Here is a 10,924-nt window from a genome sequence, read left to right as displayed (position 1 = left end):
GTCAGAGAACGCAAGTGCTATCTCAAGCTTCTCTCACCATGTGTTATAGTTGCTCCCATTGAGAGGCAGAATGGATGAGATAAGCGTCATTTGACTGTAGCCTAAAAACAACGTCAGAGAAAGTGAGAAATATTTAACATAATAATTGCATGACTTAATTTGACGTTGGTCAAAATTAAAACATACAACGTGCTTCTACATTAACTCTATATCACCGTTGGGAAGAAATAGAACTAATGCATAAAACTCATAAATAAAAAATTTATAATATTGCTATCAACAACTTTGGTAAAAAAAAGCAATATCATAAATACAACATTCTTCTATATTAATTCTATATCACCATTGGGCAGAAATGGAATTAATTCATGGAAAACAACTCATAAAAAAACTTATAATATTGTTATCATCGACGTTGGTTAGAAAATAACAATACCTTAATTTAACTTAAATGAAAAATGAGTACTCCGCCAATTAAATTTTTTCCGTTGGTTCTAATTTAATTAGAGGATCATAAACATCATCTTTGCAGTAGAAAGATGAAAATAATCTTAAAATAATTTTATTCAAAAGCATTTACAAGTACTTGTCTACTCTCTGAACAAATTTTCTCGTTAGTTCAAATTTGAGCAGAGATTTAATCATCAAAATTTAACATAATTCATCAAAATTGCTTCTAAAAATAATAAAACAAAAGGAAAAGGTCACTGTGCATCTGGCCTGAAGGCCCATAACGGCCCAAATCCAGCCGCGCTCCCCGCACCTAGGCCGCAACCTGGGCCTGGGCCGGCAATTCTCAAACCCACCTGGGCCAAAAGCAGACCGGCTGTCCCTGGCCGTCAATCTGAATCCGACAGCTGTCCGTCGATCTTAGCCGATTAAAATCAGGCTGCGACCGCTCCCCCAAAAAGCCTAGCTCATTTGCCTCCTCCCCTTCACACTCAGCACAGCGACGCAGCAGCGGCGGTGACTTGAGGCTGCTAGAGAAGAGAAGGCCGGTGCCGCCATAGGCCCCCTCGCCGGCGCGCGCATTCGCCTGAGGGTGAACGCGCCCCCATCAAGCGGGCTTGTAGTGGCGCCCTAAGCCGGGGCTCGCGCGCACGGTGACGAGCGCGGCTCGGCCGTGTTCCCACGTGCCAGCGAGGCAGCGGCGGGTCCTTCTTCCTGCGCATGGCGTTGTCGACGGTGGTGAAGAAACCAGGTAAGTCCTCCCCTTCTCCATTCGTTCCCCTTCTAGGGTTAGGGTTAGGGTTATGGTTAGTACGATTCAACTCGATTCGTTTCTTTCGATTCATCTCCTTCTAATTGCTCTTGGATTTCTACCCCAAAATCTAGATCTGCATGCTAGGTTAGGCAACTAATACCATTGTTATAACTAGCGGATCGACTAGGTGTAGATCAGTGGGTGTATTCACTTGCATTTGGGATAAACAAACCTAGAACAAGAACTAGAGATAGAGAGAGAGAGAGGAAAAGAAGTGGCTGGCCATCAGTGGGCTTGGCGAAGGAGCTGTCCATGGCGTCAGTGTTCGGTGTTGATGAACGGGTGTCGGTGTAGGGGTAGCAGTGGAGTCCGGCGGCGGTGTCGAAGTTGGACGCAGTGTAGTGAAGGCGCGATGTAGTGGCGGTGGCGAAGGCGGTGGCGCTTCCCGTCGCTCACAACGCTCCCTTGATCGGTTAGGGTTTGGAAGGTAGGTGGGGAAAACGGCGGCTGCGGTGAACCTCGTACTCAGCGCCCCGGCCCGCACCTTTCTCTTTATAGCACTGCGCGACGGGGGCCCATCAACCATGATTGGGTTGGGCGCCCCCCATTAGGGCGCGGATCAAAGGCCCAAATTGGCCGTTGGGCCAACTTGGTGGAGATCAACCTAACAATGGCTTCACACAAGTTCACATATATGGGATGTTGACCAGTTGCTTGGATGACTCATCACCCATGCGATGCATACAGTGCACGCCTAGCAAATGAATTAGACGCATCAAATTTGCAAAGCATATACTTCATCATCCACTAAGCTTTTTTCATGATTTTCACATTTTAGGAATACTTCGTCATTGAATGGTACTCGTGACGACAGAGAAATGTTGAATAATATTCCCGCTAACTTATCTGCATTTGAATGCATGGACATACTTACAGAATGATTCATACGTACGTATGTATAGTCACATTTTGAATTTCCAAATTAGTATTTCTAGAGAATCTGTGAGATTTTTAAATGCGTGTCTTCCTAAGGTGTGGCATCATTATATATGAACACATGAAATTTGTTAAGAATATACACACACACCATTTCTCATGGACACACACAAAAACATTGCAATCAGAACCTTATTCCTAAGGTGTGTATATCATTATATATGAACACATGAAGTTTGTTAAGCATATATACACACCATTTCTCATGGACACACAAAACAAAAACATTGCAATCACAACCTTACTCGGTCACGGAGAAAGTTCAGCAAAGAAAAATACTAATATGTGGTGTTCATTTGGTGCCAGAAGTGACTAGACCGACTTACTTACTTGACTTCTTTGCTCACGTAGGCCAGGTCGTAACTGCCGGAAGAACCATTCTGGGTTCTGAAAATTTCCTTGAAACTTTTGCGGTAGGACACATCATTTTCTGTAAATTAATTGACGGGTAGGATGCCATGGCTTGTTTGCTGCGCTTTGTCCTTGTGTGTGCTGCGTTTCCGCTCGTTGAACGAATCATTTGACAATATAAGGTCTATATTTGTCGTCACTTTCAGGAACAGGCCACGTTTTGAAAAAGCTCGGCATCTAATCTATCTAATAGTATTACCTGCAAAGAGAATTGCACGTCTAGATAGGACAGGTCACACGAGAGCCGCGCGCGCTGGCCGTTAAGCTGTAGAAATTAAGCAATGCAATCGTCAGAGCTCTGGCCCGAAAGTTTATGGCCCTGGTTGGCTGCAGAGGCAGGGATCACGTGCTATCTAACCCATAAAGATTATGGCCCTGTTTGGTGTAGCTCTACTTCATTAGTTATTAAATCGTTTTTATGCTTTAGCTCTATAAGCAGCTCTAGTGGTAGAGCTAAAGCTGTTTTCATGAATCTTTGACATAACAACCTCTTATGATATAAAAAATGAAAAGAACGTCATAATGGCCTTATCTTTTTCCTCCTCTCTATTTTTTCTTCTTTATCCACTCAGTCCTTCAATTCACGATCTTCTTCGCCAATCTTCTTCTTCCACGGCGGTTTGTGCGAGCCCAGCGGCCACACCCTCACTGCCCCTGCGCCCATGACCGGCGGCGCGTGCAAGCGCCTTGGTGGTCATGCCCACACCCTAGCCCTTTGGCCATGCCCGTCATGCCTTTGTCCCTACCGGAAGCAACAAATCTATAACACCAACGCATTCTAGGGCCCATGGTGCGAGATGGAGCTAGGAGAAGCTAGCCTTTTTAGCTTCATCTATCCACCATCCCTTTGGAGGGCACATTTTTAGGGGTTCTTCAGGTGGAGGTGTTTCATTTTACCCTGCTTAGCACAAAACAGCTCCAAACCATTCTTGGAGCTGTTGATGGAGCTGTGCCAAACGAGCCGATATATAACTATTTTTTTAGATTATGTGTACCTTCTGCCTATTTGGATTACAACTAAATTATTATGATCTAAATTATACGTAGGAATATTATAATCTAAATTATGAACTATAATAATAATGATATTTGGACTGCTGAATTATTGTGGTGGATTATTCTTAATTCAAGTAAAAATACTCATAATCACAAAATATCAGGTCTGAAGTGGAATATAGGATTATTGTAATGTAGTATTTTGATTATAATAATTCACCTCATAATCTAGTCTGTTTGGATCATAATTTAATTATTTTAGTTGACTGGATCCAGACAGTCCCAAATGATGCTTGTTGGAAGGAAAAAAAACTTTGATTAACTAATGATCTTTATTAGGGCAACACTAGCTTTGCACACCTAAAAAGACTATAAAGTCATCATCTACTCAGTGATACCAAATCTTAATCCTTGCTTACGTGTTCGTATACGATACGAATCACACTCCACTCAGCGCTCACACGTCCACATCCTACCTGGTTCCGATACGAAGACCAGATCCATGTGTCTGCGTTCAATAGGAAGTCCTTGGAGAACGGGCGTCTGCATCCGATCACTAAGGTTCAATTAAAAAATTTATGACCCTATTGCAACGCACGGGCTTATATCTAGCTTATATAAAAGGATCTCTCTCACACTTTTCTGTGTGTGTGGGTGGGGCGGGGGGGGGGGGGGGGGGGGTGTTTAAAACTATATGATGCTTGGTAGACAAGGATTCCGTTATTTAATTTTCATCGATCAATAATTTCAAAGCAATGTGCTGGTTGGATGTATCATCAGTTGAAATCCAACACCACTTATCTGACGGTTATAAAAAAAACACCTTTTATCTGACACAAATCTTGGTCAACAGAACGTGCACGTAGGCTCCGTTTGCTTCACTGAAAAAAGCCGAAACACTATTTCGACTGATTTGGTGTGAGAAAAAAATACTATTTTAATTAAAAAATAATATGAAAAATACGGATTAGAAGACAAGCGAACGGGACTATGGCATACGCATGCATGCATGTAGCCAAGTAGCCGGAAGTTCACGTACGGCAACCACAGATAGCATCTCCCAAAACACTAGATTACTTCCAGTTTGTTGAACGTAACCATGATCGCGTATATATATATATATATATATATGGCTAGAAGGATGGAATACAATACAGTTGAGATCCAACACGGCATATCGATCTGAAAATCGTGGTGACATACAGATTGAATTAATCTTGGTCGACAGACAGTGCGTACGCATGCTAATACGCATGCATGCATGTAGCCGCCAATACAAGTGGTATTATATTAGCCAAAAGTCCAGGTGGGACCCAAAGATACTAGGAGTATCTCCCCAAAACACTAGGAGCCTGTTAGTTTCGGCTTATTCACTCGTATTTGGTTTATAATCTACGATTTAAATAGTATTTTTCTCTTACACCAAATTAGCCAGCCGTACTTCCAGTCATGGTTTATAAGCCAATTGAGCTGAAACGAATAGACTGTAGATTAGTATTTGTTGAACCCTGATCACGCGTCGTAGTCTATATATATGAAACGTCAGATCAGAGCTGTATTGACAACGATGGATGTACAGAGGATCACAGGAACGACGACCCTTCTCCATTTTGGATCACTCGGTCAGTCCACCCCCATCGTAGACACGCCACGTACGTCGCCTCAGGCAGCTAGTGCCGTCATTGGCAGGGCAGCCGCGACTTCCGCGTACCCGTTTTACAGGTGTTTTGGTTGTTAGTCGCTCTTAAAATTTATGTCACATTGAATGTTTAAATATTAATTAAGAGCATTAAATATAGATTAATTATAAAATCAATTACATAGATGGAGGCTAATTTATGAGACGATTTTTTAAGTCTAATTAATCTATCATTAGCATATGTTTATTGTAGCATCACGTTGTCAAATCATAGAGTAATTAGGCTTAAAAGATTCGTCTCGTAAATTAGTCACAAGTTATGTAATTAGTTTCGTAATTAGTTTATATTTAATACTCCATACATGTGTCAAATATTCGATGTGACAGGAATTTTAGATGGGCCGTAAAAGCCAAACACCCCTTGATCGATCAGCGTGGATCGAGTCAAGGTTGACGACCACTGCAGGCTCAGCAGACAGACTAATTAAGTAACCTCTCATGGAAACGGAACCAGCTAGGACAGGACGAAGATTAGTAGTACGTAGACGTACTAGCAAGATATATTACACAGCCCTCCTAGTTACCAAGGCTGTTAAGGCACGTAACTACTAGTACGAGTAGCAGCAATTATATATGTAAGTCGTAAGTGGTTAAAAAGACTTTTTTCTGGAGTTATTAACAGTTCCCAGGCTGCGACGACGCTGAAAACTGGGAGCAGGAGCTCCATGCTAGACGATGGCTAGATAGGTCGGTTGGCTTGGATGGTTATAATTATAAAAGGCACCTCATAGCTAGTGACATGAGCAACTGGGAAGAAGCAAACAGCCAAAGGCTGTACACGCACTGCTGCACAGCCGCAGCGTGAGGTGGTGATCGATCGAGCCGACTGCCGCCGGCCGGCCTATAATTTCGAGGGAGGAGGAGGAGGAGGCTCTTCTTTCGCAGCAGAGGAAGCTAAGACGACGCCGGCGGCCGAGAAGAAGATGGCACATCAGCATGCTACGGCTGCCGCCGGCCGGGGTGGTGGTAGCATGGAGATCGTCCCCTACAGCTACAGCAGCGGCCGCGACCTGGAGCTGGAGCTGCCGCCGTTTGACGTGAAGCGCCAGGACTCGCTCTACCGCGACGCCACCATGCCAACGCACGCCGGCCACCACGGACAGGTACCCGCATGCTGGTCGCTGGATGGCATGGCAAACCAGCTCGCTACGCTGCTCACTGCTTCTCCACAATTTAGTATACTCGTACTTGGTCCTGGGATTAATAAGAGCAACTTGTTTTGCCAACGCACGTATATAATCTGATGATTGAATGTACATGCATGCATGGGTACCCTACACCGTACACAGGAGAGCTGGGTTCGGACGCTACGGCTGGCGTTCCAGTGCGTGGGCATCCTCTACGCCGACCTCGGCACGTCGCCGCTCTACGTCTACGCCAACACCTTCAAGTATGGCGTCAAGCATGAGGACGACGTCCTCGGCGTGCTGTCCATCATCATCTACAGCTTCATCCTCTTCACCATGATCAAGATCGTCTTCATCGCGCTCTACGCCAACGATGACGGTGACGGTACGTACGCGCAAGTGCATATGCAAACGGCCTTTGACACTAGATCCACCAGCAGCTTTGATTTGATCAAGTCATCGCTCGATCGAGCCTGCATTAGTTGCAGTATCACCATCAATCTAGACGTGTTCAATAGGTATCTAGCTGCAGAGGAGAAAAACTTGCATAGCTTGTGGTGGTAATAACTACTGCCGACATTGACACGTTTGATTCTGTGTCGATCCGTCAGGTGGCACGTTTGCGCTCTACTCGCTGATCTCGCGGTACGCCAAGGTGTGCCTCATCCCAAACCAGCAGGCAGAAGATGAACTCGTGTCAAGGTACAAGCACCGTGGCAAGCCGTCGGCGACGCTTCGTAGAGCCCAGTGGATGAAGAACCTGCTGGAGACGAGCAAGGCAGCAAAGATCTCACTCTTCTTCCTCACCATCCTTGCCACGGCGCTGGCCATCAGCGACTCCATGCTAACCCCTCCGATATCAGGTACGTACGTACGTACCATATAGCTCATACATAAATAGATAGATGCATGCATGATCACTCTGTGTTCATGTGAAATATTGTTCGCCTGGCGTTTGGATGGCCTGACATGATCACTCTTTGCATGTTTTAATGGTTCAGTACTTGCGGCTGTCAACGGACTCAAGTTGAGAGCACCTCATCTGACTACAGGTATAGTAATGCTGAAAGCCACGTATTATGTACGTATAATTGTAGAATGCATATATTTTGCTCGCATATATAATATAGTCTAGTGATGTTAGTATTATATGGAGTATTTGGAAGAGATGCAAAGGAAAATCAGAAGACAAGACTTTGTGTCATTAATTGCGGCAAATATTAGTCACCCCTCTCTAAATACAGATATATACTCTGTAGCGGGGTCCATTATGCACTTTGGATAATTTTGGGTGTCAACACTGTCTCCAATTTCCCAAGGAAAACTCACAGATAGTACGTGCACCGCAAGATACTAACTACTTAACTTGAAAGTCGACTAATTGAATAGGTCAATCAAACTAGTCCACATGATAACGTGTTCTATTTTTCCTTAAGAAAAATTCTTATAGTATATTCAGAAAATTAAGGCCAAAAATATCCAGCATCTTGCAGAGTTATTAATTAATTAATGTTTGACACATATGGTTACTTGTACAAACACAGATGCAATGGTATGGATCACAGTGGCCATTTTGGTGGTTTTCTTTTCGGTCCAGCGCTTTGGGACCGACAAAATTGGTTACACATTTGCACCGGTGGTTTTTGTGTGGCTCCTCCTTATCTCCGGCATCGGGATCTATAACACGGTCAAGTACGACATTAGCACATTGAAGGCTTTCAACGCCAAATATATCATTGACTATTTCCGAAGGAACAAAAAGAAAGGATGGGTCTCATTGGGTGAAATTCTTCTTTGTTTCACAGGTATGTGCATTTATGATGTCTTGTTGTAGTTTTGTTCATGCTAGCTACATTTGTTTATAAAGGTTTGCTGTGCTTCTTTGACAGGCACTGAAGCTCTTTTTGCTGATATGGGATACTTCAGCATCAGATCTATACAGGTACACATGATTATTTAGATACTGTAAATAAAAAAGTAGAAACAGCTGTTCTGATCATTTCTTAAAGTAAAAAGAATAAAAATGACCTTGTGTGATGCTCCTGGGGATGGGATTATATATATTTCTTTGCATGCAGTGTACATTAATTCTCTTACTATATCACTACTCTGAAAATTAATGGATCAGTACTAAAACTTATGCAAGTTCTACCATATCCATTTAAGGAACCTTATTTTTGTCTTCCAGCTAAGCTTCACCTTCGGCTTATTGCCTTCAGTGTTGCTCACATATATTGGGCAAGCGGCGTACCTGAGGAAACACATGGACAGGCCTGATATCATACCTAACGTTTTCTTCGAATCGATTCCAAGTATGTGACTACAAATAGTAGCTTCTGCTATTAATTTCTTGATTATTCAGTCAACCATAAAAGGAGTATGTAATGGATATTGTCTTGTGTGATGCAGCATCTTTGTTTTGGCCAACTTTTGTCCTAGCTCTCATCACATCAGTCATTGGAAGCCAGGCTATGGTCTCGTGTGCCTTTGCAACCATGTCGCATTTACAGGCACTCAACTGTTTCCCAAGGGTTAAGATACTGCATACATCAAGGCGTTATTCAGGCCAGCTGTACAGCCCTGAAGTGAATATCTTCCTCTGCATTGCAGCTTGTGTTGTAACCATAAGCTTCAGGACAACTGGTTTCATAGCCAAAGCCCATGGTAACAAGTCTAAACATTTTTTTTGAAGCAAAAGTTTAAATATTTTCTGCACACAGAATGCATGGCTTCATTTTATACACATACACATCACTTACTATATATGTTTCTACCTGTACAAACAGAAATTTGTGTGGTCCTTGTGATGCTTATCACAACTCTCTTGATGACAATAGTGATGCTCCTCGTGTGGAAGGTAAACATCTGGTGGATAGCCATATTCTTCGTTGTCTTCATGTCTACAGAGTCCATCTACACAGCTGCAGTCCTGTATAAGTTCACCCATGGACCGTATGTGCCAGTGGCCATGTCGGCTGTTCTCATGTTCATCATGATCGTGTGGCACTACGTGCATGTCAAGCGGTACAAGTACGAGCTTGAGCACACTGTGTCACGAGACGAGGCAAAAGATCTGCTCGAGCGCCGGGACCTAAAGAGAGTTCCAGGCCTAGGGCTTTTCTACACCGAACTGGTGCAAGGCATACCGCCTATTTTCCCTCACCTCATTGAGAAGATCCCTACCATCCACTCGGTGATTGTCTTCATCACGGTGAAGAATTTGCCAGTACCCCATGTCGATGTCATGGAGCGCTTCCTCTTCCGCCAAGTGGAGCCCAAAGAGTTCATGGTGTTCCGTTGTGTGGCAAGATATGGGTACCGTGACGCACTCGAAACGGCCGGTGATTTTGTTAAAATTCTAGTTGAGTACCTCCAGTACTATGTCAGGGACTTAAACCTCTATGGAGTTGGTGGTGATGAACCATTGAAGATTGTCTTCCATAGTGCTCGGGTGGACAGCTTTTCTTGGGAGAGGAAGCCCTCAGGACATGCATCTATGCTGAGGAGATGCTTACACCGGCCCAATCCTTCTCGGAGCTCACAATGCATCCAGTCTCCATGAGCAGTAGATTGGCACATTTCCAGGTGATAAATTCATACAGCATGGGTTTTGTTTTTCTAGAAATTAACAACGTTATTCAAAATTTCATTTTCTCATTTCTTTGTGTGCTAATCATATATACTCTTTTCTGATAACAGACAGGGAAAATGAACCTGGAGGAGATGTTGAAGATCGAGGAGGATCAAAAGATAATCCAACGCGAGGTGGACAATGGTGTTGTTTATATAATTGGGGAGAGTGAAGTAGTAGCCAAGCCTCATTCAAACTTGTTAAAGAAGATTATTGTGAATTACGTCTATAGCTTCCTAAGGAAAAAACTCAAGAAATGGAGAGAAGATGCTATACATTCCAAGAGGCCAACTACTCAAGGTTGGAATAACATATGAGATCTAGGTCGCACATGGAGTATATATATTTGACTGGAACGATTTTTTTTTTTCCTTTCATGTGTGGATATTCAATTGTAATATAAGAGCTCGCAACGCGCCTGTACGAATATATTTCAACATGACAATCTTCCAAAGACATAATGTGAGCTAACTACTATATTATCCCAATCGACTCATGTTTTACTCATGCGAACACAAGGTTGATATGTGCCCTCGTGTATCGAGTTGTGATGAGTGATTGTCAAGAGACGATCGACTTTGGTTGAGTTTGAGACTAGCGTGAGTGTGGGGGCAACATGTCTATTAGCTGTGTTGGTGTGCAAGGGTGGAGCACAGAGACGGTCGATGGACATGAAGAAGGTCAAGTAGAGACGTGTCATGCCAATGGACCATGAGTGGTGAAGGATGGACGTGAGGCTTGGACCGAGGGACCAAGATGGTTAGAAGACTAACCATGGGTGGCTGACACTTGGGGGCATCAACAAGCAAGAGTACATGTGGAGGAGTAGACCTTGTTGACCAAGTCAAGCGGAGGCGCTG

The 10,924-nt window shown here is 43.6% G+C and overlaps 1 pseudogene; it reads left to right on the top strand.

Annotated features, from left to right (window-relative positions):
- Positions 1–5,923: 5,923 nt before the first annotated feature.
- On the top strand, positions 5,924–10,543 carry LOC136538253 (probable potassium transporter 16; annotated as a pseudogene).
- The last annotated feature ends 381 nt before the right edge of the window (positions 10,544–10,924 follow it).

The sequence above is a fragment of the Miscanthus floridulus genome, chromosome 2 (genome assembly GCF_019320115.1).
Source record: "Miscanthus floridulus cultivar M001 chromosome 2, ASM1932011v1, whole genome shotgun sequence".
Classification (NCBI taxonomy): Eukaryota; Viridiplantae; Streptophyta; class Magnoliopsida; order Poales; family Poaceae; genus Miscanthus; species Miscanthus floridulus.
The sequence above is the reverse complement of the archived record's forward strand: the minus strand, read 5'-3'. Positions and strand labels throughout refer to the sequence as shown.